We start from the raw sequence: 25,423 nt of genomic DNA, 5'->3' as shown, positions 1-25,423 counted from the left end.
ACATTAAATACACGGGTCTCGTCTTGAAAAATGACTCTACTTGTCCCTATTTCCATTCCTTTTTCTCGCTCCACACCATACCCCATATTCCACAGCACTCTTCTAACCGTCTGCTACCTCATTTTCCTTCGAAAGGTTGTTTACAGTCCTCATGCCATTCTGACCACTCCTGAAAAGTCCTTCCGTGATTGATGAGAAGTCACCTTATCCTGGCTTTAAAAGAATTGTATTTCTACATCCATAAGAGTATCTTTAAGAAAGGAACAGGACCATCTCCTGTGAATACTGTCATCGCAGTAAGATGTTGAATAAGTCAGAAAATTGGCGAATTTTTTTCTTGAAATCAACTAGAGGAATTTTTCCTTTCACATTTTTTTAAACATCTTTATTGGAGTATAATTGCTTTACAATGGTATGTTAGTTTCCACTTTATAACAAAGTGAATCAGCTATACGTATACATATATCCCCATATCTCTTTCCTCTTGCGTCTCCCTCCCACCCTCCTTATCCCACCCCTCTAGGTGGTCACAAAGCACCGAGCTGATCTCCCTGTCCTTTCACATTTTTAAGAGCTTTCTAATACAAACAAGAAGATACAAATTCATATTTATTGTATCATGTATTTCATTGGAAAGTAGAGATAACTACAAGCTAGTATAAAAGTCAGATTTCATTTCTACCACTCAGAAGGTGACTCAGACTGCTTCTGACTCAAGGTGCACACTCAGAACCAGATACAAGAACTTAAGAAGCATGGATTTGGAGTCATTTAATGGTAGGACAAAAAGTTCCACATAAATCAAGTGTATTCTAGCCCAGTAATACCAACAATTTAGTGCCTCTAAATCATTAAGAAAAGATAAAATTATATTTAACATACTATTCAAGAGTCTGAGCGTGTATATACTATATATACTATATATATGTATATATACTATATATACACACACACTTTAAAAAAAAATCCTTTCTATTGTGAATTACATGGAACAGCGCACAAAATAAATACACAGCTCAATGAATTATCACACACACACACAAACACTACCCAGGTAAAGAAAGAGAATATAGCCTGTACTCTAATGTTTATGAGATTCATCTATGTTGTTACACATAGCTGTAGTTTATTCATTTTCATTACTGTGTGGCATTCTAGCATATGCATTCACCATAATTTATCCATTCTTCTGTTGATGAATATTAGTTTGCAGTTTTTGCCTATGAATATTCTTGTGCATGTCTCTTGGACACGTGAATGTATAGACAAGAGTGAAATTGTTGGGTCATAGGATATGCATATTTTTAGCTTTAATAGATAGTCAAACTCTCCCAAAGTGGTCATACAAATCGGCACTCTCACCAGCAGCATTATATAAGTTCTAGTAACTGCATATCCTCACTAATACTTAGTATTGGCTCTCTTTTCAGCCATTCTGGTGAGTATGTGGTAATACCTCACTGTAGCTTAAATTTGCATTTTCCTGATTGCTAATGAGGTTATCTTTTTATATGTTTATTGGCCATTTAGATTTTTCTTTGGAATACCCTTTTTACATTTTAAAAGATTTTTATATTAGGTGGTAATAAACAATAAATTTTGTTAGGTGGAACAGGGACAAAAAACAGCCATTAAAGTGCTTTAGTTTTGCTACTGGTCTCTCTGAGCAAGGCAAGAAAAGACCAAAAGTTGCTCTGTACAACAAAGGAGAGTCATTGTTTCCATTGACTGAGCTTGAGGCCAGCAAATATAAAGAAAATATTATTTTCTCAACAGGCTTTAGAGAAATTTAACTATGTTTCAAAGCTTCATTTGTAAGTTTTGTGGAGTCTAAAAGGACAAGGAGGCTGCAGCCATAGAGATACTACTCTTGTCATATCCCCTTGTAGGCCTGAGGAGAGAGAAGGCATTAGCTTAAAGAATGGACTTCAACCAGTTTCTAGTGGCTTTCGGTAGCAGCAGAGAGTCTCATAACCAGAAAGAATATTTTCAAGAGAGAGTATAAGCCTGACTGGTCCTCCCCCATAGGCTAAAAGTGAAGCTGCGGTGGAGGCTGGGATGGGAGGGACAGCTAACCACTGGGTGATCATATATGGGAAATTCACAAATACAGAAGTTTCATTTCCCTTCCACGTCAGATTATTGAAGATTTTGGTAAATTCTGCTCTATCAGATGAGAAGAATCCCTTATTTGCCAGATGTCCCTATAATAGTTAAGGCTAATTAATTATGCTAGAGAAGCAATAGGCTGTTGCAGAAACCAAATGCCTTGGTAAGACTGGGGTTTTAAATTTCCATTTGGCACCTAAAGCCTTGGGAAATGAAGTTTCCTCATCTATAAAGCGTAGAGGTAGATTCCAGGCTCATAAATGTTTCTGTGCAAATTCAATCAAAACTTTGAGGCATACATACATTATAATCAATAATATCTAATCTATTATAGAAAATAGAATGCTATGGAAAGCTTTATTATTACTCATTTTATAAAGTTAGCATAACTTGAGAACAAACTCTGAGGCACATAGCACACACACACAAAGAAAACCACAGATTAACACCATTTATGAAAACTGATGCAAAAAAATCCCAAATAAAATATTTGCAACCAAATTCAGTAGTATATTAACAGAATAACACACACTAACCATGAGGGCTTATTGTGAGAAAGAATAGATTGTTCAACATTAGGAGATCAATAAATTAATTTCAACACATTAATGGATCAAAAGAGTAAAAATCCAAGAGTGCTTTGAGAGAGAACAAAAGAGAACTTGATCAAATTCAATGTCTGTTCCTGGTTTGTAAACAAACAAAAGTGTAAATGAAGACACAATAAGGCTTATGCTTTATACAACAAATTTCAAACTTAACATTAAAACTTTAGTTACATTTCCACCAAAATCAAGAACAATAAAAAATCCCCACTATTGTTGTTATTCTTCATATCTGTTCAGGAAGCTAGCTAATAAATAAGACAAGAAAAATAAATAAGAGGTATAAGTCTTAAAAAAAGAGAGAGAAATTTATCACTATGTGTAGATGATCTAATTGTCCAGAAGACGAAGAGTCAACTAAAAGACTATTACTACTAACAAGAGAGGTTCAGAAAGATATTTGGTTACAAGAAAATTTTCCTATATAGTAGCAGTAACATTTGGAAAATATAAGGGAACTGAGGATGAAGGTACATGGAATCTCTCTGGCATTTTTTTAAACAACTTCCTGTGACTCTACCATAATTTCAAAATAAAAAGTTTAAGATGTTACACAGCCCACAAGTGGAAGCTAAGAAAATGAACTGCTAGAGTCTGTGGTATACCAGACCCTTACCGGACTCACCTAGGATGTTTTTTCCAGAGAAAAATGGGACTTAAAAACAAACACGCTGAGATAGATAGACCACCCTTTCTACATAGCAGCAAACTCAAAGTGGTCAATGTTTTTATTTGCCCTCCCACCAAGAGAGGAACTACTCATGCCTTATCTCTGCAACCTGAAAGATCTCTTTTCTACTTTTAGGGTTTCATGTTCATTTTAACTTGATTTTACCTTTTAAAAAATGCTGGGCAAAAAAAAAAAAAATGTTGGGCAGGCACCCAGTTCAACACGATCTGGGCCCAGCCCTCTCTAGAAATGGTCCTAGTGTCCTCCCCTCAAAGTTACAGCTGCACTCACACATTTCACCTCTATTCCTATGCTGTTTCTGTTCTTCCTCAGAGTTCCTGTAGGCCCCCTGATCTAACTCACTAAGAACACCTGCTCTGACGCCTCTATGCTACAGCAATAGCAAAACTTTACTTTTCTAGGAAGGTCCTTGGGTCACATGGTAGCTCAATGCTACTCACTTTAAAAGTAAGATTCTTTGGGACTTGCTCTCTGTGGAGTATTTATTTAGTCTCCGACTCTCCCAGGATTTAGCTTCCCAACAAAAAGCATATTCTCTCTATTCTAACAAAGTAGGAGGTTTTGTTTTAGCCTGAATATTGCTTCTCTGTCTTTTGAATGGTTTCAGGCTTACAAATCATCTATTAGTAGCATAACTTTCCATGCGTGTCCTCAAGGACAGCCTAAAATTTTGCTGTAATTTTGCTGTAACTCTGTTCTTCATAATAATGGGGTTTCTCAACTATGTAGGCTCCTGTATCTTCTGGAGTCTACTCCTACTGTATGTTTGGACCTTGGGAAGTATATTCAAATGTTAAGATTCCCAAGAGGCAATCAGCACAGAAGGTTCTCTGCAACTTGCACTTATCTGTTTTTTGCATTATCTGTGTACAGTTTAAAGCTTGAAGCAAAGTAGCAGGTCTAATAAAAAGCAAATTTTGAACTGTAGTGTTTTTGTTTGCCTTTTAATTTTACAAACACATTCCAAAGCTGTTGCAACCAGTCTGTTCAAGAACAAAAGCTCATTAGTATGTCTCAACAGTCAGAGAAAACATAAATTGAAATAAGTAGGGCTAAAATTTCCAAAATAATCAGGACCTAGGAAAGTTCTTACATAACTTTAATTGGCCTGAATAAAAACTACTATTGCGTCTAAATTTTGTACAAGTCAGATATACTTCCATAGCCCAAGCCCTTGTTTTGCAAGTACAGATTAAGAAAATGTATTAGACTAAGCACTATCTTCTCAAGGAAGCACTTGCTGTACCTCCACCCTCAAACATACATAATACTCCTGTTGCCCTTACTCCCCTACAGACCTCCTATGACACATTGTATCCATTTGTTTATATGCCAGTCATCCTGGGATAGGGGTGGGCAGGGACCGTGCCTTCCTCCTCTAAAACAAGACCTGACATACTGTAGTCCCTTACTTAATGGATCCTGAAGGAAGGAATACAAATGAATGAATGCTATGAAGAATCTGGACTGTATTTTTGCATCTCTATTGTACGAATTTATAGAGAATTTGAAATAGTTTTTCCTTTCTTGAATTATGAACAAGGTTGGAATAAATACATGTTAAAGGTGGGATGGAAAGAACACCAATGGAAGCCAAGAGATTTAGTCTCTTCCGTTAACTCTATTCACCAAACTTCTGGAGGTGGGTTAACAAATCCATCAAATAAGAGGTTTAAATCAGATGCTTGTCACAGAACTAGCTGATTCATAGATTTTGTGAGGTCCCTCATTATTCCATAGTACAAAAATGTAGCTTTGTGCTTTAGAGAAATTGGTGTTATTAACAGTCTTTGGAGTGATTGTTATTAATTATAGGAAGGTATTTTGTCTTTTCACATGACATTGTCCTTGTGCATTAGTAGAATAGCACTTTTGTAAATACCCCTGTTATAGCACTTTTCACTGTAAGAGCGTATGGAAAAACCCGAACGAACTTTTTGGCCAACCCAATATAATTATTTGCCTCCTTGATAGTTTCCATCATTAGACAGCTAGCTCCTCAAGGAGAGGGGCCAGTGCTGCTATATCTTATGCATCCTTGTATTACCCCCTCCAGCACATGTCTGATGCACAGTGGGCCTCTACAAATATTTCTGGAAGAATGAATTAATTTTCAATATCTTAGGTCCACCTTGAACTAGTGCAAGCATAAGGTTTCACATATTTCTAAAGGAGCTCTATTTTTGAATTTAGGAGTATTCATGGTTATTTTAAACTCCTTTGTATTTCTCTGTGGCTTGTGCCGTTATTGTTATTTAAATTTTTTAATTTCACTTTAAATATGTAAGAGAGCTTATTAACCAGGAACTGATTCATATATCAAGTGGGTAGAGCACAGAATTTAATTACCTATTAACTGTTTGTCAGAGGGGTTGTGAATCTTAATATCTGCAAAGGCTTTTACCATGCTGGGATAAAAGACAATCAAGACTAATGCATCATTAGCAACAGGGCAACCACAATCTACACGCACAAATTTGAAAGTACATCTAAAATACCATTTCAAATTTTGTAAGAAGACATGTAAACGTGCCACATCACAGCTACCACCAAAAATAGAAATAATTTAGATTTTTACTAATGCTTTTTATAGTCAATGACTTCTGGGTAAAATATTTTATCTTTGTTAACAGAACTTAATGTTCAGCTACATTTTAGGAGGGTTTTTGTTTTGATTTATTGCTGAGGTGGTTGTTAACACAGTTAGCTCCCAAATTACTTTATCTCTAAAGCATGCCAATATTTCATAGTAAAACCACTTCATTGTCCCTCAATTCCCATGATCCAATCCATAAAAATACTTTTCTTTTAAATATCACTCAAATCAAATTTAACTTTCCTACTTATCACCATGATCACCATCCAAACGCAAACCAATCATCTCTGGGCTGAAATAGTTCCATGCCCTCTTACTCTACTTGTAGTTATTCTTCCTTCTCTCTAGCAGCTCTCCATGCTACAGATTTTTTGTTTTTTAAATAAGACCTAATCATGTCACTTTCAACTCTACAGCCTTCAGTGTCTTCCCATTGTCCTTAAAGCCCACACTCCTTAGCGCAGCCTTCGAAATCCTGGTCATCCTGGTCCCTCACCTACTCCAGGTTCCTATTCCAATCACTGCTCAGGCGCCCTTCTTTGCCAAACTCACCTTCTTTCATTCCCTGGTACTCCTGATCTTTCCTGGTGCTGCTTTCTCTGCTGGGAATATTTTTCCCACTGTTTTTTGCTAGTTACTTGTACTCATCCTTCAGAGCTCATCTGTCTCTTCCTCATGGAAGCCTAGCACGACTTCCTTAACTAAATTAAATCTGTTTTCTATAATTTCTCAGAGCACCATGTGCGTCTCTTCATAGCCCTTACCACAAGGACAGCTTTATATTTATTTGAGTGATTATTTGATCCTTCTGCTTCTCCCACTAGACTGTATACTCCATGAGGGCACCATTTGTTCACCATTAGAGTCCCAGCTCCTAAACAGTGTCTGGCACATAGATGCTCAATAAATACTTGTTAATTCTATTCTATTAATGTTTCATCTAGATTTACCACCGCACTAAAGTAATAAATAAAGATTTTGAAAAGCAGAATCCTAAAAAATGAAATCACTTTCCAGAAATAATTTTATTAGTTTAATTATTAAATCTGATAATACAGAATTACATGAGATCAGAAGATTTATGTTACAAAAATTTTCACCAGCAATAACATTTTTACTAGCACATATCAATGTCACTCTCTCCTTTGAACTGTTACTATGAAATAATAATAAAAATAACATGACATTTATTGAATGCTTACTATGTGCAGGCACTGTGTTAAGTGCTATATATGTATTATCTCATTTAATCTTCATAATACCCTCGATATAGGTATTATTAAACCCATTTTACTCATGAGAAAATTAAGGCTCAGAGAAGTTAAGTTGACTTGCTCAGTCAGACAGCTACTAAGTGGTAGAGGCCATATAGCCAATAGTCAACCCAGATCTGTCTGACTCCTGATTCCTTTCCCCATCATTTCTTAACCACGAATATCAGTATACTAAGAGGTACTAGGACATCATAGGCTATGTTAGACCAGCTCTGACTTTGAGACTCAGCTGTGGCACTGACCAGCCATTCGATCTTAGACAAATTACATAACCACCTCACTCCCACCCCCAAACCTCAGCTTCTACGAGTATAAAATGGAAATAATAGCACCTATCATGCAGGGTTGCTGTAACAGTTAGGTATACTACTACACTGTATATAAAGTGCCTGACATATAATAGATAGTCAATAAATCACTTTTTATTATTGCCTTATATGGTGTCTTTTTTTTTTTTTCAAGTAACTTGTATTTGGCAACATTGTGTTTTAGATTGTCCAGGATAGTCCTCATTTCTATGATTCAGAAGCACAGTCACCAAAGATATATTTGCCAGAGCATGTGTCCTATTTTTTTGGTTTAGAAAATAGGATCATTATACTCAAATATCATTTAGCCGAGTGCTACGCCTATAAAAGATACCTAATAAATCCATGTTAAATAACTGAATGATTATTGTACAGCAAATGTTTGAAGAATTCACAGGTAAACAGAAAAATCTGCTTAAAGTGGATCAGAAAGAATAAGCAGAGTTCACAAATTACCTCTGAGTTTTATCTCTGATTTATTCAGTTCTGAAATATAGATCCACTTTAATTTTTACAATTTGATGCAATAATGAAAAAGCAACATCACTGTGTTCACATTTAAGTCTATATTACTGATTAGTCATAAAGTTATGATTCAGCATTCATACGAGCAAAATAAATGAGCAAATATAATGTTAAAATGATGCACAATATTTAATCATGCTCATGGGAAAATACAAAAATAATTTTATTTAACTGAAAGAAATGCGTATGATTCAAATTGTCTACAAAAGTACTGAAGGTTAATTGAACTATCTGGATGATGGTAAACATATACAAGAACCCTCCAACGTAATTACTGAAAACAACTCTGCTTTCAAAGCTATGTCAATTTTTTCCCCAATTTCTCCCTCAGGGAGAAACCCAAATTAGGTACTATAGTTTAAAACCAGATTCATGAGGTCTACAACTGATATATATACTGTGTATGAAATTTAAAATTATAACTCAGTTTATATCAATCAGCAGTATTGATTTAAAACCTATAATTAGCACTAATGTAAAGTGCCAATCGCTTTCTTATTTTATTGACTTGATAAGTAGGGAAAAATTTCACACACACAAAAGTTAAATTCTATAGCAAATTCATTTTGAGTGTCTAACACTTCCAAAGTTTTATCCACTCTGATTTAATATTGATATGAATTAACATATTATACATGTTTTAAATTAGAAATTTATAATGCTATATTTAAATCTGTGTACTTTTATAAATGGTAGTATTGTAGAAAACCACAAGATTATGATTTTAATCTCATAATTATTATTTATTTTATATTTATAATGTAATGAATAATCATTAATTGCCATTACATTCCTATGAATATGACCACATTTTATTCCTATTTTATAAAAGATTAATATAAGAATGCATATAGGATATCTAATAGTAACAAGGCCAGGAAAAAGATGAGTTTCTGCTATGTGATTTTGGCATCAGTTTCCTAATTCTTACTTCAAATCTGGATGTTAAAAAAAAAAAATTCCCACACGGAAGACACAACGAAAGCTAAGCAATAGCCCCATGATAAAGAACTATTTTCTATTTAAACAATACATCCTTTCCAAATGTAAGTACTTGTCAATTAATTTGGTTAGGAACAAGACCACTCTTGGAGATAAGCTAATTAATCTGTTTCCCAGGTGGGATTTGAAAGCCATAGAGAGAGGCCTTTCTCAAACCTCTTCCCTAGATTCCCAAGGCAGCTGTTAGCCACTGACGTGTTAGTTTGAATCAGTTTATCCGTTACCAACCCGAGTAAGACTTGCAGGAAACAGGAGCTCAGTGCGGAAAGGGAAAGAAAGGGACAGCTGCCAGGCTAGTGAATCTGCAGTGGAGACAGTAGGCAGTTTGGGGAGCAGTCCCTGGAAGAATGGAGAATGCAGAAAGATGCCACAGAAAAGGAGATAAAGGATTCATGGAGAAAAACTTCACCTAGTTCACAATTTTTCAAATAAGCTGGAGTATTTAGACAGTTGATTCCAAGCAGTATTCAAAATAGTCAAACTGTAAATACTAAATGCAGTTACAGATAACAAAAGTTCTAAACAGCTAAGAAATACTTAAATAATTACCTTTTTTTGGCGTTGGAAAGTTATAGGCTGAATTTCATATTGCTGTGAATGTATTATATTTATTCTACTGTTTTTTTCCTTCTGGCAGTTAAAAACCAGTAACTTACAGGAAAACAGTAGTATAATCTCAACATTCCATTAAAGTTGCCCATAATCAGTAGCTGAGCCAATACTGAAGTGGTAAGGTGATTTACTGTCAGTTACAGTGAAGTAAAGATATACATGTGTTTTTAATCTCTTTTATTAGAAAAGATGAGATTACTCAACCTTTAAGTTATTGCAGAAAAACATATTCTTACTGTTTCTCAGTTATTCTTTGTACACAATCTGATATATGGGCTATAATCAGGTGTTGAGTTCAAAATCTGAAAACATAATATAGATAAAGTATTTGGGGGAGGGTATATGTCCATATTTTTGTCTGTTTCAGACGTGTGCAGGGATGTCAAAGACAGAAGAGAAAGCCTATATTCAATAGGCCCTCTGGGCACTATTGAGCCCATGAAGCTCTCCTCAAAGAATAGAGCAGAGGACCTAGAAAAGGACCATCCCCCCACCCTTCTTTTTTTCATATTTCCCTGAAGGAAATCAAAGTGTTTTATTAAAACAAAGCAAAACAAAAAAACAAAAACCACCACCACAGACACACAATAAGGATGGAATTAACAAGAGATGAAATTGCTTAGTCAGCAGCTTCCAAGCATCATTTCAAATCTGAGTCTTCGATATCCCCCTGACAACTTGAAGGCAGGCAGGAAGGTAGGCTTTACCCACTAGTGTAGCAAAGAACAACAGCATATAAGAGAGCAGTTTGTATGGTGGTTCCTCAATTATGCCCTGAAGTCTGGCAGGCTGGGGTTTGAATTCTAACTCTGGCACTTTAATAGCTGTGACTAAACAATGTGTGTCAGTGTTTACTTCCTGATCCTGTGCCTATTTCCTGATCAATAATGGAAGTTAGTGCCTTCCTCAGAGGGTTGTTCTGAGGATCAAATAAAATAGGCACCTGACATGGAGTAAATATTAGCTATTCAGGCATCATCATTAACTCTCTCCCCTACCACTATTCTGAAGTTGGAAAAGGCAGATTTTGAGGCAGATCATAAAATATGTTACGACTGACTTGTTGATAAATATTTGTTGAGCCAAGTTTGCCTTTAGCATTCTAGCTGTATGCCCAAGATACTGAAGATGTTAAATTTCTGTCTTGATAATAAATATTCTTTCTTTATCTTTCACCTGCAGATTCTCTTCAAGAGCTTGTGGGAAGAAACACTTCAAAGAAGAAATAGGCCTACTGCTTGAGGGAAATGATATGATTTTAGTAGCTGAAAAAAAGAGAGTTGAGCTACTTGATTACTATATTGCTTCCATCTTCTAAGCAAAAAGAAATATTTTCAAGCTGGAAAAAAATCAAAATACTACTTGGAAACGGGTCTCCAGCCCCTTCAAGATAAAACTCGGAGCATTATCCACACCCCTAGGACAAGCTTTAAAAATCTGCAAATCCATAATATCAGTATCAGAAATTCAGAACTTTAAGGCCAGCTACACACAGAATTTCATCTACCCCATCCAATCTACTGCATTCACACAAGAGTGTGTATTGGTGGGGGACATACATATTGCCACCTCCAGATGGAGAGTAAACTCCTTGATTGTTCAAGTTTGTCCAAGTTCAGCACACTGGTGCTTCATTCATGTATGTTAAGTGAACAAACCTAAAGGCAGACTAGAAGTTCACAATATGTGAAGAAATAATAAGAATTAGCCATTCCAACAGAGTTCAAGACTCCAGGACTCCTGAGAATTACACATTTAGATGCTGGAAAAATTTGGCCGTTGATTTCAGTGTCAGTGTTAGTAATCTCTGAGAAATAGTGTATTAATAAGGGATAGGGGTGAGCAGGTTTCTGGAAAACTGTAGACTGGTCACTTTTCAAATTTTCAATAGTATGTATTTCAATAATTACACAACGTAAAGCTTGATTCTGATAGCCTGCAACATGGAAGTACATAGTGATTATTAGAAGCTAAAATGTATTCTCTCAGAATGTAATTCAAAATGAATCCCCTTTCCTCTTTTGCTAAAGTTACTGGGTTGGTATATCAGGGGAATTCTATAGCCTGCCTTTGCTAATCACCATGGGTGAACAGTAAGAGGAGCTGACCACTATGAGAGCCATTCATGAGTATGGAATTTTAACTGTACAAGGAAATAAAATCTCTCAAATCAAACCTGGAACTAGTAGGCAGGGATCAAATTATATCAGGTTCATGAACAGGAATACTTAAGGCAGTAGTACAGAAACACAGGCAGGAATCAATCTATGGCTGCTTATTAGAAATGGCAGACAAGTCAGAAACCTTTCCTGGGTGTCAGAACAGAAAGATGAAGAGGTGGTTATCCGGAAGCAAGAGTCATTTATCAAGGAAACCAAAGAAATGGTGAGGGGAAAAGCCAAGCCAGGTAGGCATGACAACTAAGTTCTGGGGATACAAGTTACATGGATAATGCTTTTGGATCACAGTTTTTTTTCCTAATGACACCGCATCAGATGATAAAGGCATCCTTCCTGGTTTTTAAGTAACCAGGACCCCAACAATGGCAAGCTGTAATTCTAGAGCACTGTTTCTCATCTCTGGCTGCAATTAGGGGTTTTTAAAAATACCAGTGCCAAGGGTCCCAACCCTAGACCAATTAAATCAATCTCTAGGGGTACCGTCCAACCTTCAGTATTTTTTAAAAGCTCCCCCAGGTGAATTTAATGTGCAGTGAAGGTTGTGAATTACTATCCTACAGGGAAATCTCTATTGTACACTGCTCTCAAACTTTAACGTGTGTACAAATCACTTGGGGAATCTTGTTAAAATGTAGATTTTGAATTAGTAAGTCTGGGTTAGGGCCTGAGATTCAGAATTGATAGCAAGTTCCCAAACAATATTAGTGGGGTTGGTCCATAGGCCATACTTAGAGTAATAAGGCCTAGGACAATGCTATAGGCCTCTAGTTCTAGCCCTTTTCTATTGAAAATTTTATATTGGATTAAGATCTATAGGCATGGTTATCAAATATTATGATCATACAAAGAGAGAGATAGCAAAACAGTATCTCAGAATTAAGATTCAAAAATATTTTCACAAGCTGAAATAAACAAGATGAAATTTATTCCTTAACAGGGACCATCTCAAATCTATCTTATAAGCTAAGACAATTCTGAAAAAAAAAGATATTAAAATATATTATAAAGCAATAATAATTTCACATTGTGGCAATGGCTTATGAATAGACAGATTAATTAAATTGAATAGTAATTAGAGAAATACATTTTAAAACAAAAGAATTTGGAATATGATAAAAGTGGCTATTTAATATGGGGAGGATTGTTCAGTTAATCAAATTGAAACAAAAGAAAAAATGTCTGGCTTATTTCACTTAGCATGATGTTTTCAAGGTTCATCCATGTTGTACCATGTATCAGAATTTCATTCCTTTTTAAGGCTGAATAATATTCCATTGTATGTATATATGACATTTGTTTATTCATCTGTTGATGGGCATTTGGATTGTTTCTACCTTTTGGCTATTGTGAATAATACTGCTGTGAAAATTGATGTATAAGTATCTGTTTGAGTTCCTGTTTTCAATTCTTTTAGGTATATACCCAGAATTGGGATTGCTGGATCTTATGATAATTCTGTTTAATTTTTTGAGGAACTGCCATATTGTTTTCCAGTATGCACCATTTTACATTCCCACCAGCAATGCATGAGAGTTCCAATTTCTCCACATCCTCACCAACATCTATTTCCTTCTTTTAAAAATAATAGACATCCCAGGGCTGCCCTGGTGGCGCAGTGGTTGAGAATCTGCCTGCCAATGCAGGGGACACGGGTTCGAGCCCTGGTCTGGGAAGATCCCACGTGCCGCGGAGCAACTAGGCCCGTGGGCCACAGTTACTGAGCCTGCACGTCTGGAGCCTGTGCTCCGCAACAAGAGAGGCCGCGATAGTGAGAGGCCTGCGCACCACGATGAAGAGTGGCCCCCGCTTGCTGCAACTAGACAAAGCCCTTGCCCAGAAACGAAGACCCAGCACAGACAAAAAAAAAAAAAAAATCTCCCAAACTTCCCATAAGAATCTTCATTCTTGTCAATACTTAGCAGATTTAATTTCTACCAATCTGAAGAGTATCAGAAACGAAGACCCAACACAGCCATAAATAAATAAATAAATAATAATTAAAAAAAAGAATGAATCTCTTAAATAATAATAATAATAATAATAGACATCCCAATGGGTGTGAAGTAGTATAAGTAGTATCTTATTGTAATCGTGGTTCGTGTTTCCCTAATGACTAACATCTTTCATGTGATTATTGGCCGTTATATATCTTCTTTAAAGAAATGTCGACACAAGTCCTTTGCCCCTTTTTAAATTGGGTTGTGTTTTTTGTTGTTGTTGTTATTGAGCTCTTACATATTTGGGATATTAATTCCTTATCAGATATATGATTTGCAAATGTTTGCTTTAATTCTGTGGGTTGTCTTTTCACTCTCTTGATAGTGTCCTTTGATGTGCAAGAGGTTTTAATTTTGATAAAGTCCAATTTATCTATTTTTTTTCCTTCTGCTGCTTCTGCTCTTGTTGTCACATCCAAGACAACCCTGCCAAATCCAATGTCGTAAAGATTTCCCCCTATATTTTCTTCTTAGAGTTTTATAGTTTTAGCTCTTACATTTAGGGCTTTGATCCATTTTGAATTAATTTTTGTATACGGTGTAAGTTAAAAGCCCAACTTTATTCTTTTGCATCTGGATATCACCAGGCCTTTTAGTAACATTTATTTTTCTCATTTATAAACAAGATTGTAATAGCTACATCCTACATTCTCTTTTAAACCTATTATATATAACATCATATTGTTAATAAGATGACTACACTGTGGGCAATTTAAGAAGTAGATTTTAATTCCATAAGACATTTTTTGTTGATTGTATTTCGTAGGTTGACTACACTCTACACCACAGCGTCTTAGCGGCCTATAAAGAAAGACATCAGGTGTGTGGAAAAAAGAAGTGGACCAGGGGCTGAATTTAAACAAACAAACAAACAAAAATACCGCCAGGGGTTGTTAGGAAGAGGAGTCAACTCTAGAGATGAGCGCTGTCTTCACCAATAGGTTTGGAGACACGTAGTGTTAAGACCCCAGCTACCATTAAGGACTTTTATAATTAGAGTCTAGAAGAGTCCTCTGATGCTCTTGTGGAATAAAGGCATTTCTTGGTAGTTTGCAGCAGACCAGTTTTGTTTTCTGCCCAGCTTTAACCCAGGAATTTTACCACTCACCCCGGCTGGGCTGCGCGGCCGCCCTCCCGCCGGGCCCGCGCTCACCCCTCGCGTCCGGGTCGCCCTGGTCGCGGTCCTCGCATCCTCCCCGGGGTCCGCCGCCCCTCCGCGGGCCTTCCCATCCTGCCTCCCCTCCTTGGAGCCGGCCGCTCCTCTGGAGCCGCGGCACTCGCGCATCTCGCGGCTCCTCCGCAGCCGCCGCTCGGCTGCAGAGGCCAGCGCTCCACCCCGAATGACCCCGTGGCGGTTTGCGGGGCTGTGCTGTTCCAGCTCCCGCAGGGCGAGCCCTCCGGCGTGGGGCCCGGCCCTGGAGTGTGGCTGTGAGCCCCAAGAGACCTGCAGACGTCTTCAGACCACCGTGTATCTTTCAGGACAGGATTTCTGCGGACAGCATTTGGAGTGTCTCCCGCCAAAAGCAAAACACTCGGGACGACAGAAGCTTAACTCTGCTCTTCCCCCCAGCAGAGCTTCAGAAGGTGGGGCAGGTCGCGGTTGAGCAAGGGAGGCTGGGTCGCTGGGTCGCTACGGGGATGGGGATACGGGTGGCGGCAAGCAGAACGGACCTGAACACGTTTATAAATCCAGCCTCTTGCGAGGTTATGAATCGCGGCCTGGTCCGACGGTTATGACCTACTGAGACAATTACCTACCCCTGGTCACCTACACAGCACTGCCTTTGATTGAACGATACCTTTTCAGAGCAGATGCTCGGGCTACCTCCGTTAATATGTACATGTGGGGTGGATATCATAAGTCATAAACTTTAGTGAGAAGTAGGCTGATATCAAAAATTAAAAAGCAGAAAAGAACCTCAAGATGATTATGCCTAAAAAGTCTGCTTACAGACAGAATCATAGAAAACGTATTCTCTTCTTGAAGATTCCCAAGTATGGAGATTTTAAAAGATTATTTAGATAGTTAAGTTCTTCAACACATGTAAATGTAGTTCATGTACGAGTAAGGCAGCGTGATAATAACGGGAAAAGTCAAGAACTTGGAATCAGGGCAAATGTAGTTGAGTCCCGGTTCTGCCTCTTTTTAAATTGCGGACTTGGGCAAATCACCTAACCTCTCCCCGCCTTAATTTCGTCCTCTTTAAAATAAGAATAAGAATAGCATCAACGTTATCATACTGTTACAAGAAATAAATGAGGTAGAGTATATAAAAAGTATATTGTAAAGTGCTATATAAATATTAAATTTTCAACAAATTTGTGTTGAAACTTACACTGTAGCCATTTATTCCCAGAACCACTTATTTCTATTTTTTATCTTTATAATCAACATTGACACTTTTCCTTTTCTCTACATCATTGTATTGGTCACTGCACACCACTTTAAAATGGTTTTTTGTCATCATGTTCTATAACTTTAATTTTGGTAAGGCCAACCTTATGAAAATTTATTATTTTCTGTGAGCCATGACATTTACAATTCAGGTGCCACCAAGTGGATGGTGGTGCCTGTTTTATGGTTGTGTGGGCTTACTGGCTAGCATATTCTCTGATTTGGATAAGAGAATATAGATTAGTCTATAACCTAGCCAATTTTTTCTATCATATCTATTTAAAAAAATAATAGTCCTAAAGTATGACCTACTTAATTACTAATGACATATGTTGGATATCTTATTCAATAAGACATAGAGACACACAAACACATATTCAAAGCCCTTTCCTCACTCAATTTCAACTTTTTTTTTTAATAAAGGGATTCTTTTTTTAAAAATAAATTTATTTATTTATTTATTTTTGGCTGCCTCGGGTCTTTGTTGCTGCGCATGGGCTTTCTCTAGTTGCAGCGAGCGGGAGCTACTCTTTGTTCGTTGCGGTGCACAGGCTTCTCATTGCGGTGGCTTCTCTCTTTGCGGAGCATGGGCTCTAGGCGCGCGGGCTTCAGTAGCTGTGGCATGCGGGCTCAGTATTTGTGGCTCATGGGCTCTAGAGCGCAGGCTCAGTAGTTGTGGCGCATGGGCTTAGTTGCTCCGTGGCATGTGGGATCTTCCCAGACCAGGGATTGAACCCCTGTACCCTGCATTGGCAGGTGGATTCTTAACCACTGCACCACCAGGGAAGTCCTCAACTCTTTTTAATAACAACTTGCCAAAACCATCAAAGGTTCTTTTGGAGTTGAAGCCAGAGCTGGAATGTTGCAGCTATTAGAATGGATGAAAGGTGAAGGCAGTAGAGAGCTACTGGAGTGGTGCATTCCTGAAAGCCCTGAAGAACAGGTGGGTCAAGTTACCAAAGTAGAGCAGGTAGGGTAGGAACCAGAAGGGAGTTGTGGTATGCTCAGCATTAGTCACTGGGATGTCAGGGAGAATGTTGACATCAAGTCAGTACCAAAATGAGCCAGGAAATTAGCACACCAAAAATGATGCCTTACCAGGGCAGCAATTAGGGACCAAGATGAGTCAGGCTGCCATGGGAAAAAGCCAATGTATCCTTGTATTAAATCTTGTATGCAAACGAATGCCACCTGGAAACTAGAATCTCCCTTTGGGTTGATGTCAACAGCTTTCCACAGTTGTCTTCCTTTTTAAAAAATCTGATGTTTATTGGGCACTTGGTATGTGCCATCAGTGTTCTAAGCACTTTATTTGTATTATCTCTTGTAATTTTTATAACAATCCTATGAAGTAATCTATTTATCTGCATTTTATAGAAGAAACTGAGGCAAAGGAGGTTAATCAGCTTGTCCAAGGTTACTCACCCAATAAATATTAGAGCTGTGACTCTATTTCAGGCAGACCTCAGAGCCTATGCTCTAAGCCACTATAGTACATGGCTCGCCGCAGTTGTAACTCATGCTTATCAACTATCACCATTTCACCAGGCTCAGCCTTGAGAGAGATGGCTAGAGGCACGCATATCAGGTCCAGATATTATTTAGTCTATTGTTTCTGTTAAGGACATAATATTTTAATAATTTTTAAAGAAGTATAACTTAAGGGGGAAAAATCTTTAACTTTATTCCCTTTGAGGTTAAAAAGCCTCTATATAGTTTGCTGCATAAAAGCACTTGAAATTCTGCCATCAGAATTCTTCATCGTGGATTCTGCTCAATTTTTTTCATTTATGGAAGACAAGTTAGCTTTATTGTTCCTCCTTCAAGGAAAGACCACATTTACCTCTCTGCATTCTAACTCTCAATCCCTGCATCTTTTCTTTCTGGAGGCATATTGGATTTAAAGGGATTTCAGGATATCCAAATGAAAATGTCAGCAAATGAGATATGTGGGGTTAGAAATCAAGAGAAATTAGGACTAGAGCTATGAATGTGGGTGTTACTCATGGAGAGGTTATAGTTTAAGTCGTGGGAAAATATTCAAAAAATGAAAAAAGAGAGCTCAATCCAGATGGAAAAGACTTTATGGATCATTCTAGTTCAGTCCTTTTCACAAATCTCAACTCCCCAGAACAAAAAAAATCCAGCTCTACTGCTGTACCTGTGATGATGGAAACTCATTACCCCCTGCATTAGTTTCCTCTTGTCACTGTAACAAATTACCATGAATTTAGTGGTTTAAACAACACAAAAATACAGTCCTACGGTTCTGGAGGTCAGAAGTCCAAAATGAGTTTCACTGGGCCAAAATCAAAGTGTTGGCAGGGCTGAGTTCCCTCCAGAGGCTCTAGGGTAGAACCTGCTTCCTTGCCTTTTCCCGTGTCTGGAGGCTGCCTGCATTCTTTGGCTCATGGCCCCTTCCTCCATCTTCAAAGCTAGAAACATAGCATCTTCACATCTTCCTTTGTCTCTGGCCCTCTGCTTCCATCATCACATCTTCTTTGATTTTTCTGCCTCCCTCTTTCATCTTTTAAGGACCATTGTGATTACACCAGGCTTATCTGGAAAATCCAGAATAATCTGCTTAAATTAATCATATCTGCAAAGTCTCTTCTGCCATGTATGGCAACATATGCAGGGGTTCCAGGGATTAACATATGGACATCTTTGAGGGCCATTAGTCTACCACACCCCCCAAAGTAGCCCACATCCTAATGGCTAGAAAGTTCTTATATTGAGCTAACTTTGCCTATGTTTTGTGCATTGACCCAGGCTTTGTCTTCTGAAGTCACAAATATTAAGTTTAATATCTGCCACATAACTCTCCTTCAGATACTTGAAGATATATTGACCCCCTCTCCCCCAAACAAAACCATTTCTTCAGCAGCTTAATAGGATATAGTTCCAAATTCTATTATCTTGGTTGGACTCCTGTGGAAAACTTTGTTTTATCAATGTTTATTTGAAAATGTGGTGTGGCCTGATCAAGCAAGAATAGGTAGGGCCAATATTCCTCTGGTTCTAAGCACTGAATTTTAATTAACGAAGCCCATGATTGTAGTCTATTAAATTGCTGTCTTTCCAAATACTACTGAAGGACATGTTTACCTGAGCTATAACTGTAAAGTTGATTTTTAACTAAAATACTGGCTTTTACAATTAGGTTTATCAAATAACTCTTTAATGTCAATGAACAAATTAATAATCCTTAACTACATGTGATCTACACACTTAATTACATGTGAGTTCCTATCCAAATCATTAATAAAAAAGTTAAGTGTGATGGAGCCCGTAACAGAGCCTTGCAGCATAACTGAAGGACTCGTCCAAGAGAACATTTATCTGCTTTCTTGGGCCTAAGTCCTTCAAACAAGATCTAACTGCGTTATAATCTGAGCCACAGTTTTTCATCTTGTCCACAAGGAGTTCAATGTTTTATGCTCTTCATATAGCATTTTCCTTGACTACCAATCTACCAATATACCAATATTACCTGAAAAAGAAATAAAGTTAGTGTAGCTTAAGTTATTTTTGGTAAACTCAGGCTGGCTGCCAGTGATCAACATCTTCTCCTTAAGTGCTCTCAAATCACCTATGAAAATACATTCTAGACTTTTTCCTGGTACTAATATTAAGTTTGCCAGAATACAGTATGCAGACTATATTTTCCTTCCCTTGCTGAAAATTGTCTTGTTCTGACTTTACAGTCTTTTGATCCCTCTCTTCTTCCTTACAGTTCCTCAACTGTGAATCATTGTGATGATGTACAGCAGGAATGGCCTCATCTGGAAACCCTCTTGGTCCAGGCTGGGTTGTGAGGCACGTTCAACTCCTCAGAGACTAATAGTAAGGAACACAAAGAGTAGTTTCATCATGTGAGAGGAACGGGGTAGATGGTATATGTGGAGGCTGTATCGATGATTAAGTACAAAATAAATAAATTTCATTATTTTCAATTTAATTGTGTATTTACTTAGCTTCCTTACAAGTCTACAAAGAAGTTAGAAGGTGACTAGAGGAGCAATAGGAACCTTTTTGTTCTGAAGCGTAGAGATCTTTGATCAAGTACATACTGGCAAGAGACTTACCAATATATAACCAACACAGCCAACAGTGAATAGGTTTTTATCACAATTTATCACTTTCCAGGCTAAAAAATCCTTATTTTTACATGTGAATAGTTTATACTCATACCATTAATCAAGAAAATACGGCAACAGAAGCATAATCTACAATTTTGATGATTTTTAATAAATAATCTGGTGAAAGACTTTTAGTGGGATAGGTGCAATTAGGTGCATGCCTGGTTTGGGTACTGGTGCTCTTAAACATTTGTGGAGGTTATAAATTTAGTCTGTTTCCACAATATAAGAATACATAGATATTGAACAAAGACTAATTTAAAAACTGACTTTTAAATGTCAAATGAGAAAGATTTTTGGAAATGGTTATTCTCCTCTTGGGAAAACTTGCTCATGGTAGACTTCCAATTGATATTTGTTAAATGATTAAAAACTTGGTAGTACCATCCAAATTATTGGTTTAATTAAAATTTGTCTATGTTAGCAAACTCTCTCTCTAGCTGCTAAGGGCAGCATTAATAACTTGCATACAGAGAGAGAGAGAGAGAGACACTTGTGTAATGAGAGGCCATAGACATTTCTAATAATTATATTTTTATGAAAAAAAATATAGAGAAAAAATCCTCAATTCTTTAGATATTGAGATGTCTTTGCATTTTTTTAGATTTTTCAACTTGTTTTTCTTAGTTTTTATAACATATTTCATATTTCAGCAAGGAAAAACTTTAAAAACCTCTGGCATTTATAGCACCATGTTTTTAATTAAAATGCAAAGACTATTCTCTTATAATGCTAGGTAGATGTGTTTATTAGAGCATAAACTCTCTGAGCATAGAACTTTGTGCTATTTGTCTTTATATCCCCAGTACCTGGGGCAGGAGGAGTTCAGTAAACGTTTGTATAAATGAAAACATTACCTTTCAGATCATCTGTATGAAGAGAACAGAACAAAAGAGGATGTATAAAGATTTTCACTTACTTAATTTAGTACATCTTCTTTACAGATGTTTGGTGTTTATCGTCTCTGGAGAACAAAAGTGGTCTGAAGCTGAAGAGATAGTTCTTCATGACTTAAGCAATGAAGAGAAATGAAGAACTAAGTTCCATGTTTACCCATTTGACTTGCTCTTAAACTTTAGTCTGAGTTCTTTATATCCCCTCCACAAAATGGGCCAAGTCAGTTAAGTAAGGTTACCAAGAAGTTTTGAGGATATGTGAATGAATGTGAAAAACCATTCATTATAACAGCTACATAAACATTGTACACATTTAAGAAAAGAATAGTGCTATTTAAATTTTATATGTATACAAAATTAACAAATCCTCTTTGGTCTATATCATTCTAAACAGCATTTTTATACCTACAGTTTGGGATTTTGACCTTTCGGTTAATCCAGAAATTTGGTCCAGTTAGTTCTTTCACACATGTGTGCATGGGTGTGTGTGTTTGTGTGTAAATTTTGGTTTTGCTCTCACGTCGGAATTTCTCATTTGTCTCTGGCAGTCATAGATAACATTACTTCACAGAACCACTCTAGGAGGCGGTTTAGAATAATTATTTAGTTTTATGGTCTTGTGAAGCTAGATTTGTTTTTTGATAGAATGTATGTAATACAAATCTTTCTCATTAAAGTCCTCCTAACAATAGAGAAAAGTAAATATTACTATCTCAACTTTCCACAAAAGATCTGGAAACCAGGGTAGCCCTAAGATGTTCATCTTTATCAAGTCCCATTTTTAGCTTTAAAAATTCATGGACTATTTTGCCAGAATACGTATGTTCATTATCTTGATTGTGGTATTGCCACAGGTATGTACATATGTCAAAACTCATCAAATTATACACTTAAAATGTACAGTTTATTGTACATCATATATCCTAAGAAAATTGTAAAAAAAAATGTAGCTTCATGGAAGAATGAGTGAACTATAGTAACACAAAACATAGATGAACGCCACGAACATAATGTTCAGCAAAAAAAGCCAGATACAAAAGAGTACATGATATGTGATTCACTCTTAAGGGATGGTAGTAACTCAAAAGGAGTATAATGAGGTCTTCTGAGGTGATGGTGATTTTGTTTCTTGAATTGGATTACATGGGTCCATTTACTTCATGAAAATTCATTGAACTGTGCTTTTATGCACAGGATCTCTGTGGTGAGGGAATAGTTCTGTATCTTGATTATGGTGGTAGTTATACAAATCTACAAAGATGTGATAAAGTCTCGTAGATTTTTTTATACACACATACAAATGAATGCATGTAAAAGTGGTGACATCTGAGTCTGAGTGGCGAAGTCTGTGGATTGCACCAATGTGCAATCAGTTTCCTGGTTTTGATATTATACTACAGTTATGTAAGATGCTACCATTGGGGGAAACTGGGTGGAAACTCTGTACTGATTTTTCAACTTCCCGTGAATCTATAATTATTTCAAAATAAAAATTCTATTGTGTAAAGTAGTATTTTAGTATGTGAGCATCTTTTCAATTTTCTACTTATATCCCCTTTCTAGAAATTTCCCTCCTCCCCCCGCTCAGGATTGTGGTGAAAGCTGTTATGTTCAGTCTAAGTGGTCCCAAACCTAGATGGCAGTTGATTAGTCCAGGGGTGGGCATCTATCCTAATGAGGGAATTAGAGCCTTTTCCTGAAAAAATGGCATTTGGACTGGGAGCTGTCTCTCTTCATGTGCCTATACCTTGTGAATTCAAGAGCTTTCCAGAGTGTCCTGTTTTCCATTGTGTAGTCAAGGGTAGCAGAAGAACCTGGTCTACAGAGAAAAGGTGGTATGAAGTAGATGTACAAAAAGCAGGAGACACAGGAGAGGGAGAGTCCTTTGGACATTCCTGGCTCCTTATGTGCAGCTGAATTCCCGTCCTTTGGTTTGCAAGAGCCTTCTATGCCTTTATAATAAATCCATCTTCCTATCTAAAAAAGATCCATTTGGATTTCTATTACTTGCAATCATAATGAATCCTAATAAATACATCTAGGAAGATAAAACCATATTTATCCTGAGGCTTACACTTAGAATATGTTTTTTAAAAAATTTTTAAATTGAAGTATAGTTGATTTACAATGTTGTGTTAATTACTGCTGTGCAGCAAAGTGAGTCAGTTATACATATATGTACATTGTTTTTTAATATTCTTTTCCATTATGGTTTATCAATTTTTTTTAAATTTAAGAAGTATGACTTTACAGTATCTGAGATAAAGATTTCCACTTCCCCATAGTGCAATCTCACAGGATGTACAAAAAATTTAACCCGTCCCTCACATTTTCAGGTGAGAAAACTGAAGCCAGAAAAGTTAAGGGACTTAGCCAAAATCATACAGCCAGTTTCTAGAAGATCCAGAATCACTGTCCTGTTACCTCTCTCACTCCAATATTACATTGTATGTCCTGGAGGGAAGCCCCAGGTTGCTCCATTGAAGGTTTTATTTGCTTGTTTTTAGTGTAGAAGCTGCATAACTAATGACTCAGAACGTGGTTAATAAGAACCTACTTGAGAGATCAAATGAATAAGGGGTAGGGAACAGGGCTATAAATAGAGTTATAACTATAGCACTTAATACTAAGAAAAACTTTAACTTTTATCATTATTAGTCATAGAGATATTCCATTTATGATTAGGACAGATATACATAGTCTTTTGAAAGTCAAAGGAAACATAACTTCAGGACAGATTAGGCGAACATTTTAATTCAAATAGTGAGTATCTAGAATTGAGGGAAAAATTTAAGACTATATTAAACAGGATGTCAATACTCAGTTTGACGTACACTTCCTGAGAGGTGGAGGTTTGCTCTGAAACTTCCTGCTTGGTCATAAAGGGGAACAAAGCAACTGGAACACGTTTGTCTTTCTCTCTCAATCTGGTCCAATGTGGTTGATGAAAAATGCTGATTTGGGATTATTCTTAAAAAACAAAAGTAGCTGAAACACAGCTTCGTGTTGACTGTATTTCAGGAGGCACCTGTAAGGTAGGAAAGAAGTATTTACCCAGTTTTTAAATAAAGAGAAATCTGATAAACACGTGACTTGCTGGAAATCAAAGCACTGAATAGAAGAAGTGTAATTTGCAGCTTTCAGTTTCTATGTTCCCTTAATGGAAGTAGCTGCTCTTATCACTGCCAATGCATTGGCCCCCTAAAGTTGTAGCTGTCTGCTTTTTGATGAAAGTTGTCTGTTGATCGTGCCCCAAATGTCTCTGCTGGGGCTGTGGACCATCACATAGCCCTCTGTTATGCGTACCTGTAACTCTCACTACTCTTGTTCTCCCCTAAACCACAGATCGTCTTATCTTTTTAGTAATTCCACTTGTAGAGGGGCGTTTTAATATTAATTTCCCAAGAGTAGGGAACCCAGCTCCATCACCACCTCAGGTGCATACGGGTTGTGCTTGGTCTTGATTTCCTGGAGCTGTACTCTCCCAGAGAGCAAGCACTCACTCACTCACATGCTTGAGACCTTAAAACCTTTGGGCTAGGGGGAAAGAAAAAATTTTCTCACTATACAGTTGCCTAAGAAAGCAAATAACTGAAAAAAGATAAAAGAAGGAAGGAAGGAAGGGAGGGAGGGAGGGAGGAAAGGAGGGGAGGGGAGGGGAGGAAGGGAGGGAGGAAGGAGCAAAAAAGAAATAAAGGCTTCCCGGTTTCTTAAGATGCCTTCTGAGGGAGGGGTGTAAACAGGGCAAGAAAGGCTTCTTTGACCCTCATGGCAAGTACATTTCTTCTTGTACTTGAGTAGAGCCCCAACGCTTTCATACTCAGTTGGCTTCCCAGTGTCCACACTCCTTTCTGGAACATTTTCTATCTCTTCCTGGCCTGCAGCATTGCATCTTCATAATATTGCTTTGCAAACAAATATATCATGCCTGTGGCTTTGCTACTAGCATTTGGCATAATATTAATTCATAACCCACTCCCAAGTCCCCATTAGGCACAGTTCCAGCTTGCAACTCTGTCACAGAGTTATCCTTATAAGTGTATTCAATTTAATTTAGCAAACACTTGTTAAATAGATACGGTGAGATAAAT

At 37.2% G+C, this 25,423-nt stretch overlaps 1 protein-coding gene across 1 annotated transcript in view; it reads right to left on the bottom strand.

Annotated features, from left to right (window-relative positions):
* Positions 1-24,258: 24,258 nt before the first annotated feature.
* LOC309656078 (uncharacterized protein) overlaps positions 24,259-25,423 on the bottom strand; it is a 44,528-nt gene continuing 43,363 nt past the window's right edge. Inside the window, exon 8 of the mRNA XM_082452246.1 lies at positions 24,259-24,360. The gene's annotated coding sequence lies outside the window, so the exon portion shown is untranslated. The remainder of the gene's footprint in view (positions 24,361-25,423) is intronic.

The sequence above is a fragment of the Balaenoptera physalus genome, assembly GCF_965194825.1.
Source record: "Balaenoptera physalus genome assembly, chromosome: 2".
Classification (NCBI taxonomy): Eukaryota; Metazoa; Chordata; class Mammalia; order Artiodactyla; family Balaenopteridae; genus Balaenoptera; species Balaenoptera physalus.
The sequence above is the reverse complement of the archived record's forward strand: the minus strand, read 5'-3'. Positions and strand labels throughout refer to the sequence as shown.